The 22,963-nt window shown below is 42.2% G+C and overlaps 1 protein-coding gene across 1 annotated transcript in view; it reads right to left on the bottom strand.

The window, feature by feature from the left end:
- The window catches only part of LOC149239767 (cytochrome c-type biogenesis ccda-like chloroplastic protein), a 413,709-nt gene that overhangs the window by 136,413 nt on the left and 254,333 nt on the right, over nucleotides 1–22,963 (bottom strand). The window lies entirely within an intron of this gene.

Raw genomic sequence — 22,963 nt, forward strand, 5'->3', positions numbered from 1 at the left:
GATATGTACAAAGAAGAATATAGTACAATAAATCATCTCTTTGCTGCAACAAGGTCAGAACTAGCCAAAAGCTGAAATCTCTTTTCCATCTCTAACAAGAAAATAACCTTTAGCATTGACTTTGGTACATAACTCTTTTGAATAATCTTTTGAAAAGAGGAAGCAAAATAATTAAGACCTAACATCAGAAGATGCCTAATTTGGCAATGTCCTAGTACCTGAAATGCCTGGAAATGGCAAAACGGGTAAGAAATGCCTTGGAAATGCCACTGGTTGTATCATGACATTTCCAAATCTAGAAACGTTGTACAGTATGGATGACACAGTTTCTAAGGCATTTTGGCCATTTCCAGTGACGTTTCCCACACTTCATTGGAAGTTTCTGAGCCCACAAAAGTGCCTAAGAGGGGCATCAGACAATAGGAAAATATCATCTCGCCTGTGCCAATGAAGACTAAACAAAGATAGGGGATTGAGCACTAAGGAGTTTGTCACCTTGGTAATTGAAGGTAATATTAAATTCTTAAAGTAAAAATATCAGTTAACATTTTAACATTACCATTAATTGTTTCGGGATGTTTGAGAGTGGTTCCAACCTCATCAGACTTCATATGGAGAAAGTAGAATTTCATATCCCATAATTTCAGAATTTCGCAAACTAACCAATTTATAGGGTTTCAGGGTTGGCAAGTTGTAGCATTTCCCCTAGATTCTATCATGTATGAGGGTATGGGATTGGCATTAGTCAAGAGTCAAGATTGAAAATTCCAAACTGGAACCCTATTGTAGCAACTGGAAATTATTCTCCTAATTGTTAATTTTATTTAACAATTTATTTGTTGTTTCCTACGGCAAATACTGAATAAATCACACTACAACCTTCACAAATAAAACTGCGGAAGAAAATAATGACAAAAGTTCCTGGAAAAACCCAACTTGGGAAAACCAATGCAATAGATGAGGGCTTTATTATTATGCAGTAGTGAGTAAATTTGAGTACAACTGGATGCCGAAATTTGGCAATCCTACAGAGAAAAATATTGGAAAAAATATAGTGAGGAATTTATTATTTTCCTCACTCCATAGAAAAACTTCTGGCACGACTTGCCTTCAGAAATTCGGCCCTCTGACCCTCTACGTCAGCCTCTCTGCTGCTTTGTGCAACCTACTTATCGTCTAGCCTCAGACTGGTCTCTGATGAAGTCATTATGCCTTCTGCTGACTGGAAAGATGCTTCTTCAGCACTCTATGACTCCTTCCCGACCTCTGGATTTGAAAATGTCTCTCCCTCTCAGCAAATGAATACTGCCTCTAGAGGCTACTGCACTGCCCCAGCGTCAACCTCTCTGTGGCTCTTCTGCCTCTCCACAAATACACTCACTCGATCTGGAATGCCTCCTCCAGCCTCACTGTCTCTGCCCCTCTCACACTTCTTCGATCTCTAGCTCTCTTCCGACAACTAACTACTGCTACTCTGGAAATCGATCTGCTTAGAAATCGAATTGCTCAAGTGTATTCTCCATCACCACATCGAATTCCTCTTATAATCCTTTGTTGGAGCACCAACGGACAAGATTAAAACATAATTGATGGCTAGGATCATATCTAGATCAATCCGTGTGAGTTTCTAGATGATTCTCGCCTTGACTTAATTAATATTGATTAATCCATATTCCCTAAGTTTAGACTTAGGAAATAGTTAAAAACTAGTTAATAATCTAATTAAGTCATTTCTAGGCAGAATTTCCAGAAACGATTTCTGGGTTTTGGAGATCTCATGTATTCTAGCCTCTCCACCAAATTTTGTGGCTAGAACACATCCGATTCTACAAAAACTAACACTCCCTCTTAGCGAGGAATGTTTATAGCACTTCCCTCCTGCCATAGCACCCTGTCTTGGCATCCTCTGCTGTCATGCTGCTGATGTCTGGCCACTGCTTCCCACCAACTACTGTGCAACTTTGATATACGATGCATCTGTGTTGCTGCTAACACTATCGTACCGCTGCCAACACTGCATCTGCACTGCAACTCCCTCTCATTTGTTGTTGCTGCAACTGAGAATCATCCAAGGTACTAAATCAACTATGATTAGTATGATGCATCTGTCTCCCGAGTCTCTGACTGCTACTAGCATTTGCACTGTCACTGAAGAATCTGCGTTGTTGTTGACTCTGCTCTGTACCAACTGCACTGCTGCCAACTCTGCACTGCGCTCCCTAGTATCTGACTGCTACTAGTCTGCAACTGTCACTCTGGTACTAACTGCATCTACTGCCATTGATCCATCATGCTACTAAGTATTGTGGGCCCTCGTAGCCAGGTAGTGATCCATGAGGTCGACTCCTCAAGGATCCTGCCCATTTGAAGTGCTCTAGGGCTACAACACTAAGTCACCACACCTCACTCTTGGACGTATATCAGCAAACATAGAGAAGTCTTCCTCTAGCCTGGAGGAAAGCCTATCAATCTTTGCTGAAGCTACCTAATGGTCCTGCTTCTCCTCCTTGTCCTTCTTCCTGAGAGGACACTGGGTACTATAGTGACCAAGCTCACCGCATTTGAAGAACTTGACCTTTGACAGGCCCTTCTTCTTCTTTCTCTGCTCCCCCTACCCTTACTGGGACCCTTTGATGTGAGGACCACATTCTCCTCCTTCACTTGCTTCAATCCGTTGTTGCTACGATTGATGGAGCTCTTCAATAAAGCTCGTCTCAACTCCTCCTGCTACAAATCAGTCCACATCCTGTCCTACCTTGGCAAGGTATCTTTGCCCAAGATACTTTGGACGAATACCTGCCACTCCTTTGATACACTGTTGAGTGCCAATAGCACTAGCTCCGTGGGTTGAGGTGCTGCCCCAACAGCTGACAACTGGTCTTGGACCTCTTGAATCCTGGTGAGGAAGGGGTTTATGCCTTCCCCCTTCTGCATCAGGTTGAGCACCATCTTCTCCTCGAGGTACATCTTCCGTTGCTCGAAAGTACCTTGATATAGCATGGAGAGAGTCTCCCACATCTCCTTGGCCATTCCCTTGGCCGCTATATATGAGACAATATGATCCCGGACTCCATCTAGGATCAACCTCTTAGCTCGTGCCATCTCCTTTCCGTACTTCTTCAGATGATCTGCATTTGTGGGAACTACACTATAGTGTGAAGGGATGAGAGATTGTACCTGGAGTTGAGTGTTTCATACATGTAGCAGAGTGAGTTATTGTATGCATGACAAAGACCATGTGTCTGGGGTGTCAAGGTAATGATCTACAGCCTAAAGAACAAAGAATAGCCAAAATATAACCTCAGAGATAGAGAGAGATGGCCATGAAGCGAAGTTGCTAAAGGAAGACTTCACCATGCCAGGTTCCAATTTAGTTTTGTTTATGAAATTTTATTGTGCTCTCTGAAACTCCTCAGTCTTATTTATTACTCAAAGGAAGCGTTTCCTCAAACTATTTTAAGAAATTAAATTTAGTGTAAGTCACCGTAGTAACGATCATAAACTAAGTCTTGTCATCACTGAATCTGTAAGGGGTTGTTATTGAGAGTTTGGCTACTAAAGCCATTTGTGCAAATAGTGTCTTTGCTATGTATTTACTCCTGTAGCAGGATTGAATGTTATCACAGTGTTGAGTTTGTAACTACGTTTTGCCATATTTTAAGTCTTGGCTAAGGGATTACCAAATCTGGTTGATAGATTGATTCAGGATATAGTTTTGATGCCATGTGAGAAGTATGTATATCAAGTCGGTCATATTATTGTGTACTTTTGTTATGTTATCAGTTTAGTCTTGTAGGAGTCAGTTTGATGTACTTACCATCATTGAACAGAAAACATGAATCAAACCTTCATAAACTCCCTTAATAAACTAGCAACAAAAATCAAGAGATCTTTTTCCAAGGGGATATTTACTTTGCTACAACAAGAGCAGCCACCGAAAGAACATGAGTTGGGACACAACATCTTTAAGCTTGGGACAGATTTGAAGCACATGAGGGTCACGGTGAAAGCTCTTTTCAAACTAGAAGAATTGGATACACTCATTTCCGAAGTGCACCAGTTAAAGGGGAAAAACTAATTTGGTCCCCAAAACCAGCTATGCTTGCCCTAATACAAAACAAGTTCTTGGAATACCCTCATGAAGGGGTCACACTTCTAGTTTCTTCCTATCTTGTTGATTTGGGGTAGCATCAGATGTGCTCTAGCCATGAAAATTGGTGGAGAGGCTAAAGCACATAGGATCTCCAAGACCCAGAAATGGTTTGGGGAAATTCCACCCGGTTAAGGAGATATTAAAATAATTAATATTTTTAATGGGTTCCTAAGTCTAAACTTAGGAAAATAAAAATGTTAATGGATATTAATATAAAACTGGGTGAGAAGGTTCTAAATGACATGGATCAAGCCGAATCTAATCTTAGCCGTTGATTAGAGATGTAATCTCGGTCGTTGAAGACTCAACAAAAAAAGTATAAGAGGAGGCTTGAGGGTCAGTTGAAGATACACCAGATTGATTAGCCAGTTCAATTTTCTAGAATGGGGTTTGCAAAGAGAAATCGAACCAGTGATCAGAGTTGCATTGAGGGGCAGTGAGTGCATAGCAGAGAGGCAGAGATAGTGCCGGAAGACCGGCACAGAGGAGAGAGGCAGACGCAGAGCCAACAAAAGCCACGCAGAGGCAAGCAGTAACTACGCAGAGGGCCAGAGGGCCTACGTGAGTGACGCAGAAGCTGCAGAGGTGACGCAGAGGGCCAGAAAGGTTGTGTAGAGCATTATAGGGCTGACGCAGAGGGTTTCAAATTGACGCATAACCTCAGAGAGGCGTTGGAGAGAGTTTCGTGGAGAAGAGTTTCAGAATATCTGCTTCCGAAGAGATGTATTACTGCTAGATTGATTTCTTTGTCAAGTGAGCCAGTTTGGCACCCAGTTGTACTCAAGAAAAGCTGCTTAATACTAAAACCCTCAGAACTATTGCACCGTTTTTCCAAAGTTGGATTTTTTCGGGGACAATTGTCTAAAAATAACGGTGTCCCTTGTGTGTCTGTCTATTTCTTTCAATTGATGATATGTAGATGGTTGAGACTGCATTGTGTTTATTTCAGTATTTATATGGTTAAATAACTTGTTCAGTAATTAAACAAGTAGGTGAAATAAACCAGATAGTGCAGGAAAATTTCTAACGGGTTAGACTTAGAAATTTCAACATGGTATCAGAGAATTGCAGATCACAGGAGAGCTGAAGGCACCCGCTGAATCAGAGAATTTGCAGCAGAAACAACTGTCCCGAGTGACAGAAGTTTTTCCTAAGCAGAAAGCAGAAGTGAAGGGGTGACACAGAGGGCCTGCGTCATTAGTTCGAGTCAGAGAAGGGGCCAGCGCAGAAGCAGTGAGAGGCAGAAGAGGCTCACGAAGAGCCACGTCATCCTGCTCAACCAAGTAGGAGTGATGTAGTTGGCTAGTGGAGTGATTCAACTAATGTCGGGATTGCACAGAGCCTAGAATTTCAATTCTTTAGTTGTTGGGGCATAGGAAGTTGTGGGCAGATTGTGGAATGTGAAGCTAGTGGGGTGCTATTGCTGTTGAGGCAGAAAAGTACCTAACGAGGCAGAACCAAGGTAGAGGGAGTCGATACCTAGGTGGATTTCTAGCCAAGAAATCCAGATTAGTGTTGCAGGAGAAAAGGAGATCGGAGAGGTGCGATTCGACTGTTGGTAGAAGGATTTCTAGGAGGGAAATTGAGACTTAGAGGGAGTCTAGAAGAGAAATTCCAGGAGGGAAGTAGAGACTCAGAGGAGTCGAAAAGAAGAGCAGAGATGGCCATGAACGGACTGAGGGATTAGGACAGGCTGGACAGGGCATCCAAGTTTGTCATCTGGAAGGCCAGGATCCTGTTTGTTCTAGATAGACATTGCATCAAGGCCTTCGCCTTGAGAACCGTGGCTATCCCAGTCGACCCAGCTGATAATGAAAAGTATGAGGATGTGATGGCCAAGGCAAAGTGCATAATCCTTGATGGGGTCAAGGATCATGTAGTTCAGCGTATTGTCGAGAAAAATACAACAAAGGAGATGTGGGACACTTTGACGACATTGTATTAGGGCACTTCCATGCAAAGGAAGATGCTACTGGAGAATCAGCTGTGGTAGAGAATGATGACGATTGTGCCATGAGTGCTCATGCACCTCTAGAGAAGAGGTGGGGTGACATTGAGCTGTAGTCAGGAGGACTACAAAAGATGTAGGGGCAGGATCCTTGAGGTACCCAATCTCTTGGATCATATCTAGCTACGTAGCCCCAAAGTGACAGTAGGAGGATGGCGGATGTCGATAGAAGCAGAGGCGGATGGAGCAGGAGAAGAGTGCTAGAGTGCAGTAGTCCTCAGTGGCACAGAGGTGTTTGCAATAGTGCGAGAGGCACAAAGTTGTTGCAGCAACACTGAGGTAGCAGAGGGAGCACAGGATAGCGACAGAGAGAGCTTCAACATCATGAGGGTTTCTAGCCTGACAAGGATATCAATAGTTGGGTAGATTAGTTACCATCGTCTCAGTAACTGAGTTGCAGTGCAACAATAGCAGTGGTAGTGCTATGGGCAACACGATGCAGCATGATGAGAGAGGGTTGCAGTGCAGATGCAGTGTTGGGAGAAAGGACTAGCAGTAGCACGGATGTAGAGGGAGCTATCGTACAGATGTAGCAGTGGCAGTGGTAGATCCATGGGCAGCAGTACAGGACACAGCAATGTAGAGGATGTTGGGCAGGAAGGACAAGCATCAACACAAGTACCAGCGCCGGATGATTAGGGTGCTGCTCAGTGGTGGAGTATTACTAGAGCACATTCCTCGCTAAGAGGGAGTGTTGATTGTGGGTAGCATCGGATGTGCTCTAGCCATGAAAATTGGTGGAGAGGCTAAAGCACATGAGATCTCCAAGACCCAGAAATAGTTTGGGGAAATTCCACCCGGTTAAGGAGATATTCAAATAATTAATATTTTTAATGGGTTCCTAAGTCTAAACTTAGGAAAATAAAAATATTAATGGATATTAACATAAAACTGGGCAAGAAGGTTCTAAATGACACGGATCAAGCCAAATCTAATCTTAGCCGTTGATTAGAGATGTAATCTCGGTCGTTGAAGACTCAACAAAAAAAGTATAAGAGGAGGCTTGAGGGTCAGTTGGAGATACACCAGATTGATCAGTCAATTCGATTTTCTAGAGCGGGGTTTGCTAAGAGAAATTGAACCAATGATCAGAGTTGTAGCGAGGGGCAGTGAGTGCATAGCAGAGAGGCAAAAACAGTGCTGGAAGACCAACGCAAAGGAGAGACGCAGATGCAGAGCCAACAGAAGCCTCATAGAGGCCAACAGTAACTGCGCAGAGGGCCAAAGGGCCTGCGTGAGTGATGCACAGGCTGCAGAGGTGACGCAGAGGGCCAGAAAGGTTGCGCAGAGCATCAAAGGGTTGACCCAGATGGTTTCAGACTGAAACAGAACCTTAGAGAGGCATTGGAGAGAGTTTCATGGAGCAGAGCTTCAGAATATCTGCTTCCGAAAAGAGGTATTACTACCAGATTGATTTCTCTGTTGGGTGAGTCAGTTTGGCACCCAATTGTACTCAAGAAAAGTTGCTTAATAATAAAACCCTCAAAATTGCTACACCGGTTTTCCCAAGTTGGGTTTTCCCGGGGACAGTTGTCCAAAAATAACGGTATCCCTCGTGTGTTTATCTATTTCTTTCACTTGATGACCTGTAGATGGTTGAGACTGCATTGTGTTTATTTCAATATTTATATGGTTAAATAACTTGTTCAATAATTAAACAAGTAGGTGAAATAAACCCGATAGTGCAGGAAAATTTCTAACAGGTTAGACTTAGAAATTTCAACATGGTATCAAAGGATTGCAAATCACAGGAGAGCTGAAGGCACTAGCTGAATCAGAGAATTTGCAACAAAAAAAATTGTCTCGAGTGACAGAAAATGTTCCTAAGCAGAAAGCAGAAGTGAAGGGGTGACGCAGAGGGCCTGCATCATCAGTTCGAGCCAGAGAAGGGGCCAGCACAGAAGCAGTGAGAGGCAGAAGAGGCTCACGAAGAGCCACATCATCCTGCTCAACCAAGTAGGAGTGACGTAGTTGGCTAGTGGAGCGATTCAGCTACTGTCGGGATTGCGCAGAGCCTAGAGGCTCAGTTCTTCAGTTGTTGGGGCATAGGAAGCTGTGGGTAGATAGTGGAGTGTGAAGCTAGTGGGGTGCTATTGCTGTTGAGGCAGAACAATACCTAATGGGATAGAACCAAGGTAGAGGGAGTCACTACCTAGGCGGATTTCTAGCCAAGAAATCTAGATTAGTGTTGCAGGAGCAAAGGAGATCGGAGAGGTGCGATTCGACTGTTGGTAGAAGGATTTCCAGGAGGGAAATCGAGACTCAGAGGGATTCTAGAAGAGAACTTCCAGGAGGGAAGTAGAGACTCAAAGGAGTCGAAAAGAAGAGCAGAGATGGACATGAACGGACTGAGGGATCAGGACAGGCTGGACGAGGCATCCAAGTTTGTCATCTGGAAGGCCAGGATCTCGTCTGTTCTAGATAGACATTGCATCAAGGCCTTCGCCTTGAGAACCATGGTTATCCCAGTCAACCCAACTGATAACAAAAAGTACAAGAATGCGATGGCCAAGGCAAAGTGAAAAATCCTTGATGGTTTCAATGATCATGTAGTTCAGTGTATTATCGAGAAGAATATGACAAAGGAGATGTGGGACACCTTGACGACATTGTATCAGGGAACTTCCATGCAGAGGATGATGCTACTGGAGAATCCGTTGCGGTCATATCAGATGCAGAAGGGGGAGCAGATAGATCACTTCCTTAGTAGGTTGCAAGTGATTCGGGACCAACTAACTTCCATAGGGGCCACACCATATCAGGAGTTAATGGTGAGGACCACCCTGAATGCAGTCTTTGAGGAGTGGGAGACATTTGTCCAAAGCATTTTGGGCACAGTGAGTCTTCCAGATTGGGAAGAACTGTGGGCAACTCTTCGTCAAGAAGAGATCAGACAGTTGACCATAGCAGGAAGTAGTGGCAAAGGAGTCTGGGTCAAGAAAGAGGAGGAAGAGGATGCGACTCTGGCATCTGCAGGGCAGCAAGGGAAGAGGAAGAAAAAGGACCTCTAAAAGATTAAGTGCTTCAACTGTGGGGCGCTGGGCCATTATGCAACCCGGTGTCCTAGGAAGAAGACTAAGGGAGAGGCGTTTGACTCCAAGGCAACGCCGACTAAGGCGGAAAAGGAGGTAGCGAATGATGACAATTTTGCCATGAGTGCTCATGCACCTCTAGAGAAGAGGTGGGGTGACATTGAGCTGTAGTCAGGAGGACTACAGAAGATGTAGGGGCAGGATCCTTTAGGTACCCAAACTCTTGGATCATATCCGGCTACGGGAGCCCCGAAATGACAGTAGGAGGATGGGGTATGGAGCGGAAGAAGAGTGCTAGAGTGCAGTAGTCCTTGGCAGCACAGAGGAGATTGTAGCAGTGCAGGAAGGCACAAAGGTGTTTGCAACAGTGCGAGAGGCACAAAGTTGTTGCAGCATCGCAGAGGGAGCACAGGATAGCGACAAAGAGAGCTTTAGCATCAGGAGGGTTTCTAGCCTGACAAGGATATCAGTCGTTGGGTAGATCAATTACCATTGTCTCAGTAGCAGTGGTAGCAATGGTAGTGCTATGGGCAGCATGATGAGAGAGGGCTGCAGTGTTGGGAGAAAGGACTAGCAGCAGCACGGATACAGAGGGAGCTGTTGTACAGATGTAGCAGTGGCAGTGGTAGATCCAAGGGCAGCAGTACAGGATGCAGCAATGCAGAGGATGTTGGGCAGGAAGGACAAGCATCAGCACAGGTACCGGTGCCGAATGATCAGCATGATGCTCAGTGGTGGAGTATTACTAGAGCACATTCCTCGCTAAGAGGGAGTGTTGATTTGGGGTAGCATCAAATGTGCTCTAGCCATGAAAATTGGTGGAGAGGCTAAAGCACATGAGACATCCAAGACCCAGAATTGGTTTGGGGAAATTCCACCCTGTTAAGGAAATATTAAAATAATTAATATTTTTAATGGGTTCCTAAGTCTAAACTTAGGAAAATAAAAATATTAATGGATATTAATATAAAATTGGGTGAAAAGGTTCTAAATGACATGGATCAAGCCAAATCTAATCTTAGCCATTGATAAGAGATGTAATCTCGGCCGTTGAAGACTCAACAAAAAAAGTATAAGAGGAGGCTTGAGGGTCAGTTGGAGATACACCAAATTGATCAGTCAGTTCGATTTTCTAGAGCGGGGTTTGGTAAGATAAATCGAACTAGTGATCAGAGTTGTAGCGAGGGGCAGTGAGTGCATAGCAAAGAGGCAGAGATAGTGTTGGAAGACCAGCGCAGAGGCAGAGAGGCAAACGCAGAGCTAGCAAAATCCACACAAAGCCAGCAGAAGCCAGCAGTAAGTGCGAAGAGGGCTAGAGGGCCTGTGTGAGTGACGCAGGCACTGTAGAGGTGATGCAGAGGGCCAAAAAGGCTGCACAGAGCATCAAAGGGCTAACACAGAGGGTTTCAGGCTGACGGAGATGCCAGGAGGGCTGATGTAGAGCCTCAGAGAGGCATTGGAGAGAGTTTCGTGGAGAAAAGTTTCAAAATATCTGCTTCTGAAGGGAGGTATTACTGCCAGATTGATTTCTCTATCGGGTGAGCTAGTTTGGCACCCAGTTGTACTCAAGAAAAGCTGCTTAATAATAAAACCGTCAGAAGTGCTACACCGGTTTTCTGAAGTTGGGTTTTTCCGAGGACGATTGTCCAAAAATAATGGTGCCCCTTGTGTGTTTATCTATTTCTTTCAGTTGATGATATGTAGATGGTTGAGACTGCATTGTGTTTATTTTAGTATTTATATGGTTAAATAACTTGTTCAGTAATTAAACAAGTAGGTGAAATAAACCCGATAGTGCAAGAAAATTTCTAACGGGTCAGACATAGAAATTTCAACATGGTATCAAAGGATTGCAGATCACAAGAGATCTGAAGGCACCAGCTGAATCGGAGAATTTGCAGCAAAAACAGCTGTCCCAAGTGACAAAAGTTGTTACTAAGCAGAAAGCAGCAGTGAAGGGTGACATAGAGGACCTGCGTCATCAGTTCGAGATAGAGAAGGGGCCAGCACAGAAACAGTGAGAGGCAGAAGAGGCTCACGAAAAGCCACGTCATCCTGCTCAACCAAGTAGGAGTGACGCAATTCGCTAGTGGAGCAATTCAGCGACTGTTGGGATTGCTCAAAGCCTAGAGGCTCAGTTCTTCAGCTGCTGGGGCATAGGAAGCTGTGAGCAGATTGTGGAGTGTGAAGCTAGTGGGATGCTATTGCTGTTGAGGCAGAACAGTACCTAATGGAACAAAACCAAGGTAGAGGGAGTTGCTACATAGGCAGATTTCTAGCCAAGAAATCCAGATTAGCGTTGCAGGAGCAAAGGAGATCAGAGAGGTGAGATTTGACTGTTGGCAGAAGGATTTCTAGGAGGGAAATCGAGACTCAGAGGGAGTCTAGAAGAGAACTTCCAGGAGGGAAGTAGAGACTTAGAGGAGTCGAAAATAAGAGCAGAAATGGCCATGAACGGACTGAGGGATCAGGACAGGCTGGATCGGGTGTCCAAGTTTGTCATCTGGAAGGCCAGGATCCTGTCTGTTCTAGATAGATATCGCATCAAGGGCTTCGCCTTGAGAACTGTGGCTATCCCAGTCGACCCAGCTGATAATGAAAAGTATGAGGATGGGATGGCCAAGGCAAAGTGCATAATCCTTGATGGGGTCAAGGATCACGTAGTTCAACATATTGCCAAGAAGAATATAGCAAAGGAGATGCGAGACACCTTGACGACATTGTATCAAGGCACTTCCGTGCAGAGGAAGATGCTACTGGAGAATCAGTTGCAGTCGTATCAAATGAAGAAGGGGGAGCAGATAGATCACTTCCTTAGTAGGTGGCAGGAGATTTGGGACCAACTGATTTCCATAGGGGCCATGCCGGATCAGGAGATAATGCTGAGGACCACCCTAAACACAGTCTTCAAGGAGTGGGAGACATTCGTCCAAAGCATTTTGGGTAGAGCGAATCTTCCAAATTGGGAAGAATTGTGGGAAACTCTTTGCCAAGAAGAGATCAGACGGTTGACCAAGGCAGGAAGTAGTGGCAAAGGAGCCTAGGTCAAGAAAGAGGAGGAAGAGGATGTGGCTTTGGCATCTGCGGGGAAGCAAGGGAAGAGGAAGAAAAAGGACCTCTCCAAGATTAAGTGCTTCAACTGTGGGGAGTTGGGCCATTATGCAATCCAGTGTCCTAGGAAGAATAATAAGGGAGAAGCTTCTGACTCCAATGCAGTGCCAGCTAAGGCGGAAAAGGCAGTAGAGGATGATGACAATTGTGCCATGAGTGCTCTTGCACCTCTACAGAAGAGGTGGGGTGACATCGAGCTATAGTCAGGAGAACTACAGAAGATGTAGGGACATGATCCTTGAGGTACTTGGATCATATCTGGCTACAAGAGCCCTAAAGTGACAGTAGCATGATTACAGAAGTCGGTAGAAGCGGATGCGGATGGAGCGGCAGAAGAGTGCTTGAGTGCAGTAGTCCCTGGCAGCACAGAGGAGGGATTGGTCAAGCTGAACATTGGGTTGTTTAGAAAACAATTGACCAAGGAGGAATTACTCTGGTTTGGTGGATCATGCAGTGAGAATGAGTTGAGGAGGGGTCTTTGCTTCATCTGCAAGGAACTTTGGGGACCTAAACACTCATGCATGGGCGGCAGCGAGGAGATGACAGGGGGAGATCAAGAGGAGATTCCTTCCAACTTTCAAGATAAGGATTCTTCTTCTATAGTTGAGTCCATGAGTTATTACAAGGACACCTCTGAGGTGCATGAATAATCATGGGTAGTTGCTTACAGCAGCTCAGAGATGCAACCATGTTTGGTAGAGGAGATTGATGAGCAGCAACTTGTTCCCATTCAGCATGAGCAGTACATCGTGGAGCATAGCGCGCATGATGGGCCATCTTTGGAGAGTCAGGTAGAGGCTCATTTTAAGCCCATGATGGAGGAGGATCAGTAGACATCGTTGGGGCCAGCCGTTGATGAGGAGCAGGCAGATGTACAGACATCGACTAGGGAGGTAGTATTTGTAAACATGGGTCATCGGGAGACATTGGGACCTAACAAAACAATTTTGCAAGTGACGAGTGGACTGGTGGAGCATGGAGTTTCTAGTTAGATGAGGGAGGCTCTTTTGGAGACGGTGGTGCATCCATCTTTGGGTCTACCCACTAACGAGGTGCAGGTAGATGTAGTGGTAGCTAGCAAAGCTGCAATATTTCTAGGCAACAACCCTCTCTAGGAGTACATAGACAAGGCATGCAGCATGGGTTGCCCACTTATAGGGAGAGAGGCAGGGATTCCTAAACATATTTGGTTGATTGGTTGGGCAGAGTTGCATGAGTTGAGCATGGTGCAACACAGTGGACTCATACCATATACAAGTGCACATGCATCCGATCCTTCCCATGGGATGGATTGGCGGGAGATCATGAGTTGGTATCCTATTGGTGGCACAATATTCTCAGTCAAGAGTGTTATCCACCATTTTGTGCGTGATATCCCCAGGAGAAATTTATTTTTTCTCCATCATGGTCCTCAATCGGTAGCCAACAGCCCTAACTAGCTCATTCTGCCATTTCTCCACCACCTAAGTCAGCCATGTGGTCCCTCACCCATCTGTTATGATCGTATGTTTGAAGGTGGGTCTCCAAAGCCTAAAGATATGTCTTTCCATTTGATAATTGAGTATCTCAGTTTCTTTATTACGGAGATTATTAGGCGTGGACTAATGGGGATATTCGGTGGAAAGAGTGGCTAGGTTTGAACTCTTGTCCCCTTGATCTCTTTCGAGGTGTTAACCTTTGATTCTAGTCCCATGGGATCTCTTTTACTGACCTTTGGGTTTCTAGGATGATAGTTCATGGGAAACCCCAATTTTGGATGTGTGCTCCCGCTCCCTAATTCATACATATCATCCGCTTTTCCGCTTATTATACTCCCTCCCATCATTTTTCCCACCTGGGTCCACATTCCTCCACTGGGTCCACATAGGGTCAACCACCCCCTCCCCTTGCCCCACATCTTGGGTCGGGCCTGGAACGATGCCCCAGAGGTTGATGCAGATAAAAGAAAGAAGAAAAAGCATAAATGGCCACATTTAACAGGAAATTGTACCACAAAATGCAAAAGATGGGTGGGAAAAATATATTTAGCACGTGGGCAAAAGCCATTGCATGAGCTCTTCCCCTTTCATGGCCATCACCCTAGTTCCTATAGACCCTTGATGAGTCCCCTCTATCATTTAGGAACCCATGATTGTCCCAACCCCCGGTGGGCAATGAACTGCCCCACCTTAATAAGGGGTATCCACTGCTATACTTTGCATATCATGGTCTCATCCCTTGAGCCCCTATCAATTAACCAAAGAAAATCATAAAAGGCAAAAGGCATTTGAAGAAGGGTGGAAAAATCAAGGTCGAGGTAACTCATGTACCACGATTGCTCCCTCCTATACATTATTTACCCAAGTGTGGGCTTCCCTTTTACTAGCTACCCTTGTCCCATGGGATGTGCCCCAAGTTGTTCCTCTCTGCCCCCTACTCCATTTCATCATTATGTCACATACCACAACCATATGATGGATTTACTATGAGCATATTATCCCCTTTAGAAGTGGAAACCACCTAATAACCCCTTTGGAGCTTGGAGAAATTGGCACATGCCAAAGCCCACTATGGAAGGGCATGCCATTATGAAGTACCCACTAATTGTTCATGATGTATAAACTCTCTTACTTGATTAGTTTAATGAATTAATATGCTGGAAGGTACGGGGACGCATTGGATCTTATGCATGATTGCAAATGGTCTCCATTTTGGGTTTGGTCTCCCTATACGGGGTCCTAACCCTTTAGAGGACTACATTGGCACATGTAGGGTGTGTGTAGAGAGCCATGGGACTCCACAATAATAGACAACACTCCATGGTTCCCTGGAGATGTTCAGAGATGCTCGAGATCCAATTATTGGACGAGGAAGATGCACCTAGTACATCGTGCCCAACCGCCCCCCCATAGTTGCACCATACATTTCGCAGGTGACCTAGGACTTGTACACTAATGTGGAATCATTTATTCCATCATTTGAGCCCTTACAGATGGTCTACAGGAATCTTCGACTCATTTGGAGATCCATGAGGTTATTATTGTGCCCCCATACCCACTGGGAGCACCACAGGTTTATTGTTTGGAGAACAAGGGGCCACCGCCTTCTCCATCACTTTTGAGGGTCCTATTCTTCATTATGGCACCTATGGATCTCACAGGCCTCTTGGAGGGCCCTATGACATGTATTGTTTATTATTTAACCTTTTTAGAGGCTTATTATTTCATTTATGAGCTAGTTTGGTCGGCTTGTCACCAAAAGTTAGGTTATTTGCACATTATTTTATTTTGGGGCTTATGTAGGCTTAGAAGACTAATTGGAACTCCTAATTAGTGTATACATACAAGTGATATGAGTTTATTTCTCATCATCACTTTGGATTGGAGCATTCTTCTCTCTTGAGAATTTCGCACTTTTTCTTGGAGGATGAATTGGAGCATGGATGAATTTTCATGTTTGGATTGGGTTTATCTTGTCTTGGAGCTTCTCTATTGTCAAATTGTTGATGGTTGGATATGTTCTCTTACATGTAAGTACACACATTTAATGCTATTTTTGTTTTACTTTGTGATATACATTGGAAAGGGATTTTTGCTATTTTAGGGCTAATTGTTGCATGCACTTATTGCTTAATTGTGGAATTTTGTTTCTATATAGCATCTCTCAATATATGGGCCATGTATGTTGAATGAAATTTCCTAGGGATAATTCTACCATTGAATTTATCTTGATAAGCCATCTCTTTTTGCACATCGAAGTATAAAGCTTTAAGGTTACTTTCCCTTGACCTAGAGGCTAAGCGAAGTAGTCCTTGAGGCCTCCTTGACCAAGAAACAAAGTCCTTATTCATCATTCTGCCCAAGGGCTAAGGCACTAATCTACCAAGAGGTGGTCACTCAAAGAACAATATTTCTTCACCTTTCCCCTTCTCCTCTAGGTCTAGCCAAGTTGGATCACCTAGGGCATCATTTTCCCGTAAAAATAGCCATCAAAAAAGTTTGATCACCTAGCATCTACTGCGTTGGTGTGTTCTCAAGGCCTCCTCCAAATTTGAAGAAATTCCGACAGTGGGATTGTGAGATATCCCAAGCCCTAGCTCTGAGTTCAAACTTTGCCCTGGTATCCCCTAAGCTAGTACCTCATAGGATCAATTTGCCACCATTAAGTGTAAACTCTTGTTTGATCCTTTCCCCTTCCTTGTCTGGGTTAAGCTTATCATTGGTTGCTAAACTCTATCCTCCTAACCTAGGCTAGGTCCACTTGGTCCCTTGAGGTCCCGCACCTTTGGAAAGTCAATTCTTCAAGAACCATTTGGGAAACCAAGTTCAATAAGGATTTTAGGGATTAGGGAACTCCTTTACAAGCCACATTCCCTTAACCTAACCCTCAAATCCTCACATCTTTCTCCTAGAAGATATTATACCTTGCTTAAAAAGCAAGCAAGCCCCACTCCTAACCTCCTTCTCGGAAAGGGGTCATTAATGTCACTTCACATTGATTTGTTGATCTATCCTTCATAAGTGATTTCCTATATACCAGGTCTCCTCCCATCGGTGAAAGCCCGTAAAGAGTAGGGAGCCTTAGTTGAGGTGTCAGTGGGCTAAGTCTCCATTTGTTTATCTTGGCCTAGCAGTTGACCCTTTAGGAATCCCTTTTAGGTCCCCTGCTAGTTTGAGCAATAACATTTTGGCATCGTTGTCGAGGACACGAAATGTGTGTTTTGTTCCCTATATGACATATTGACATATCATCATTGGTGACTCCATTGGAAGAATGAAACCCTAGTTCTTCACTGAGCTTCAAAGTTAATGCTTGTAGGGTGAAGCAAGCATTTATCAAGGCACTTTAATTCACCCTAGCGACTCCATTATAATCCTAATATGCAAAATCATAGAAAATGGAGATTTCTCTTGGTCCTATATTTACAAAACTCAATAACCAAGAGATTCAAGAACTGCAAAAGAAAGCAATGGAATATGCAGAATCTTATCAAAATATATTGGAAGGTATGGATATGGAATTCATGCTCAGGTTTTATAGGTCTCAAGAAGCACAACTCGACATAGTAAGGTGTGCTTATGAAAAGGATCCTAGTCGTCTCCTTGACCTTGCTCACATAACCTGTGCTGTGAATATTCTGGATAACCTGATCAATAACAATGAGAAAGGGAATACCTCCTTTGAGGATAACGAAGAGTTTGATCCTGTGAGCCTCCAAATCACGCAAGAAATAGTGGACGAATATAGTAGGACGTGCAGGGGGTTGGTAAGTAATTCTAATGAAGTATTCTTCTGTTTACATGAAGAAGAGGTAAAGCTTCATAAGATGAAATGTGAATATAAAGAGAACCCTACTAATGCTCTCCTCCAAGAAGCATATTACCAAAATCATGTAACAAATACCTTAGCCATTGTTCTTCAAGAGAAGAGGGAAGAAGAGAGGTCCCGCTAGTTAAACAACCAAGATGAAGATAACCTTGAGGATCTCGGTGATGAGCAAGAAGATGAGTCCTCATTAGGTCCACATGATGAACAAGATGACTTTGAAAACATAGGTGTTGGGAAGGATGAGTTTATGGAAAGTGAAATTGAGACCTTTCTCAAGGATATTACTCCCAATGACTCTTCTTTTGAAAATCTTGAGGAAGTTGATCCCATTAGCCCCTTGGAAGGTGACATTGGAGATTACTTCCTCATTGAAAAGGTGAAGTGGGAAATCATTGGTCCTCAATTTGATTATGCTCCCATTTATGATACCGACAAGGAAGATGAGACTGAGATTGGCTTTCCCTTTCTCTCGGGCATGATTTATGATGACATATCCATTGATAACCTTGGGAAGGAGAATTATTATTTTCCCTTGCATGAAGGGGGGGATCGAAAGTAATTGATAATCCTTTTAGGGAAAACCCAATCTTTGATACTAATAATGAGGAAATCGATAAGGCTCCTACCTATGATTCTATATTCAAATCACTTGAGACAGATTTTGGGGAAGAAAAACCCGTTGAATTTGACACTTCTCCATCCCCTTTGCCTTTTCCTTTTGTTTATCACTTTGAGTCTTCCTCAAGTGATTCCCTCACCCCTTGTCATGTGATCTCAAGTGAGCATGAGCACTTCCCCCTTTTGGGTATAATGTCAAGGAAGAGCCCCTCATGGATTATTCTTTGTCTCCTTGGACACACAATCACGATTATGACCAGTCCATAGTCTCCGCTCTCCAATATGGCCATCACCATGGGCGACCTATTTGTTGCACTCCTCTTGTCCCTCACCCTTCAGTCCCCTCTCATCACGACCTTGTGGCCTCTACAAAGCATAATATTATAAGCAATGATTGTGATAGGGAGTTCTTGTTAAAATTGGCAACAAGGGCCAAATCCCACCTTGGGAGAGCTCATATAATGGAGATGATTATTGCATCGGATTCCTCTTTTCGAGAGGTCCAAGTTTGATATATAGATCATCTCATTCGGACAAGCAAAAGTGAAATTTTGAATTTATTCTCACATGCACAAATTGTTAAGGTCGGCCTTAGCTTAATGTAGGCCCAAGAAGCCCAATATATGTGTCCTTTCACCCTCATTGAATTGTATAAATAGGTGTGACCTCTCTCCTCATTTGGACATCACTCATTCATCTCTTCTTCTCTCCTAATAAGATTGGTTCGTACAGCTTGTGGATCATCTCTCTCTCTCTCTCACATGTGGATGAAGGACGAATTTCTGGGACAGATTGCAGGCCGAAATTTCAGAGTTTTAGGACAACGTTGACCAAAGGGTTATTGACCAAGTTTGACTGTGTTTTTGAGGGCAGAAGTTCCATCTCCTTAAGCCGCATTTTTGGGCACAGAAATCGATGTTTTTGGGCATGTTGACCAGTGTTGACTTCAGGTTAACTTTTGTGTTGACAAAAGAAAATCACAACATATTTTCTCTCCTTTGACCAAGTTTGACTAAACTGTTTTTGGCTGCATTTGACCTCTTGTTTAGGCTGAGTTTGACCAAGGAAGACCGAGTTACAATGGTGAATTTTTGTAGTTGTTTTGACCAGTGTTGACTTTTGGGTTAGAGCAAGTTTGATTGCAGAATTTTACAGGGCTGATTTGACTGTGTATTGGGCAAGTGAATTTGATCTTTGCACTCTCTCTCTACTGAACTATTGAATAGTAATAAGATTTGATCAAAGGGTTTTCCCCACATTGGGGTTTTTCCCTGGCATCCACCAAATTTGGTGTCGTCTTGTCTTGGCTTGTCTTCTACATATGTTTTTATGTTCTATTTGCATTTACTGTCAATGTGATTAAGTTAATGTGATTGCTACTCAAAATAATTGGAAATTGTCATTGGGTTGCTAAAGGAACATTGAAGTAAATTGTGCTAAGCATAGAACATACCATTGTTATTTAAAATTAACATGGTATCAGAGCTCAGGTGAAGACAAAGTCAAAGCAAGAGTGAGGAAAAGCAATCACTAAGGGAAGCTATTGGACAAGAACTTGGAATACGACTACATCTTACTTCAAATCTGAGGACAATATTAAGGAAAAATCTGACTATCATGCATGGAAGATGTTTTTGGATTTGACTTTGGAAGAAAATGATGATATGGACTATGTCAAAGGAAGAGTGGTGGAGCCTCCTTCAAGTGCACTCGTTGCAGCAAAAACAAAGTACAAGAAAGGTGAGGTTAAAGCTAAGAAAATCATTGGTGATTCTATTCACAAGACTTTGGTTGCCTATGTTCTTGATTTGGAAACATCTAAGGAGATGTATAACAAGTTGATTGGGACGTTCAAAGTAAATAATGCAAATCAAGTTCTCTTTCTCAAGAACAAGTTGAAAGATATCAAGATGGATAGAGGAGAATCCATTCAATCCTACTTCATGAGGATTACTGAAATCAAGAATGATCTCCTATCTATTCGAGAAGTTATTGATGACAAGGAGCTCATTCTTATTGCACATGGAGGCCTTACAAGAGAATGGGATGTGTTTAATATACCATCCTCAATAATGACAGGATTCTGGGCTTTGATGAATTATTGGCTAGATGAACTCAAGAAGAAATTAGGATGATGGAAGGAGACAAGCCCTCAAATGGAAACAATCCTACTGCCTTCTCCTTTGATGCTAAAAGGAAAACAATGTTGGTCCAAGAAGACAAGGTGAAGGGTTCAAGCTGAGATTCAAAGAAGGAAGAAAAAGAAGATGCTTCAATTGCAACAGATTTGGTCACTTTGCTAGAAAGTGTTCTCACAAAAAGGATACTCCAAGAGTGATGACAACAATAACAAAAACTATAAAGGCAATGGCAATCAAAGGAACAACAGGTTCAACAACAAAGGAAAGAGGAATGCTACCTGTTGTCGCACAGATTGTCACGACAACGCTCAGACCGGGGGCTGTCACCCTGATCCCCGATCTCTCCGTTTAAGCCTGTCTCCCGCGGCTAAGGGGGGTAGACCCTATGAGATGATGAAAACCAACTGTGAACCAGTTGGGTTGGGAGACACGAAGAAACAAGCACTAAATTGATTTTGTTAAGTTAAAAGACCAGTGCCTTGTGGAGTTAATGTTTAAACGATTTATTATCAGATGCTGCAGAAATATAAACCATGTGGAGCAATCATTTATCATCAAATAACTCAAACAAAGATTTATTTTTAATGCGAGAAAATGCTTAAATGATACTCCAGCAATTCAAAACTTCGAAAGATAGAGTTCGATACACAACCACGAAATTTTAAACGTTAACCAGATATCACACTCATGATCATTCAAGCATACTAAATCACATTAATTCCACATCAAAATTTTAATCTCAGCAGGAAAAAATAAAACGTGATAAATTCCCGAGCCAAGACTGAAATTGGCAAAAATTTTCCCAAAATTTTTATATTTTTTCAAATAAAACAAAACTAGTCTAAGCAAAAGCTAAAGGATAAATAAATGAAACTTAGAACTAAGAAATCTAAAAAAAAAGAAAACCTTAAAGATTATATTTTATGCTCTTATGATTTTTTATTTTTTTGAATGAAAATGAAACTTAAAATTAAAACCTAAAAAAAATAAAAAAAATCTAATTTAAATTTAAACTAAGGTCTAATAAAAATAAAAGAAACTTTTTTAATCATTTTATGAATTTTTTTTTTTTTTTTTTTTTTTATTGATTATAAAACAAAACTTAAAATTAAAAAACTAAACTAAAACTAAAGTTAAAGTTTTAAATCTAAAAATTAGACAAAATATAAAACTAAACTAACAGCTAAAACCTAACCATGCTAATTATATAAAAAAATAAAAAATCGATTTTTTATTCCTTTTTATGTTAACAACACATTTCATGACACGCTAAAAAAAATCGAATGAAAATTAACTAAAAATTATCCTAACTCTAAACATTAACCTAAAACTAAAGTAACTATACGAAATCTAAACAAAAAAAATTTGAAAATCGATTTTGATTATTATGAAACCTAAACAAATTAAATTAAAAAAAAAAAGAACGATTATAATCCCATTTTTCGCTACAACGTTTGCACTTTCCCTCTTTCATCCTTTGCATTTCCACATTAGCTTTTTCTCCTTCACGAAGATGTGGTGGAACATATTTTGTGTTATCCATGTTCGCAGCTCAGGGAAATATTCGTCTTGAATATACTCTTTCAACCTTCATCCGAAACATTTTTTCGTGTTTCTTTCAACAGCTTTTGCCTTCTGTCTAGCTACCTCTATAGATGTGATGTCATGAAGCTCAAGTTCAGCTTGAATATAGGGTTTAAGTCCCGCGATGTATGACTGAATCAGACGAGTTTCTGAACCCAGGTACTCGTGTGACCAAAGTTTCCCATTCTTGAGTGTATGTAGAAATTTCACCTGTAAAACAAACCGATATATGCAATGTCCTAAAGCATAATACTTGTTCTACTTCTAAAAAACATAAAGCAGAAGCATAATTGAATTCATGAGCAACATCAAATAGAAACATGCATAACTGATCAAGAGAAATAATCACACATAACAGAAGATATATCCAGAGGAAAGCACTAGCATAAAACCCCAACCATGTATTATCAATCAAGTGGAAATCCTCTTCACAATACAAAAATAATTAGCTCTCAAGCTATTCAGTTCTCAATGAACTATGAAGATATGAAGATATGTCTCATGAACCAACCAAGCCCTATTTATATAGGCTTTACCTATGGTCCTTGTGTAGTTTGCTTAGGAAATAATAGCAAAAGCATATGCTATTAATTCCAACATACCAAAATTAACCAATGGTCCAACTACGCAATCCTTGAGGACACTAGTTCCTCAACCATGCAAAAACTACTTACTAGAAATAGTCAAGCATCTGATAGTACACTGTCCAACATCTAATCTCAATTGGGTCTCTGACAGAACTGACATGCAACAGTTATTCATAAGTGAATCCTCAGTTATCTAAAATAATAGTTGTCACATGCATGCAAGCATTAACAAACTATATTTTATTATTTTAACAACTTGTTAAAATAATCTAACTGGACTTGACTAGTTAGAACTAAGTCAACTGATTCTCTCATTATAGAACTCATACTTATTCCCTCAATCAGTAGAGGAAATTAAGGATAAATTCCTCAATCAGTGGGACAACTCGCGCATGCTCACAAAGACTTCAAATTTGAATTTC

Source organism: Pinus tabuliformis, chromosome 8 (genome assembly GCF_031772625.1).
Source record: "Pinus tabuliformis cultivar Carrire ecotype Pingquan chromosome 8, CPIR1, whole genome shotgun sequence".
Classification (NCBI taxonomy): Eukaryota; Viridiplantae; Streptophyta; class Pinopsida; order Pinales; family Pinaceae; genus Pinus; species Pinus tabuliformis.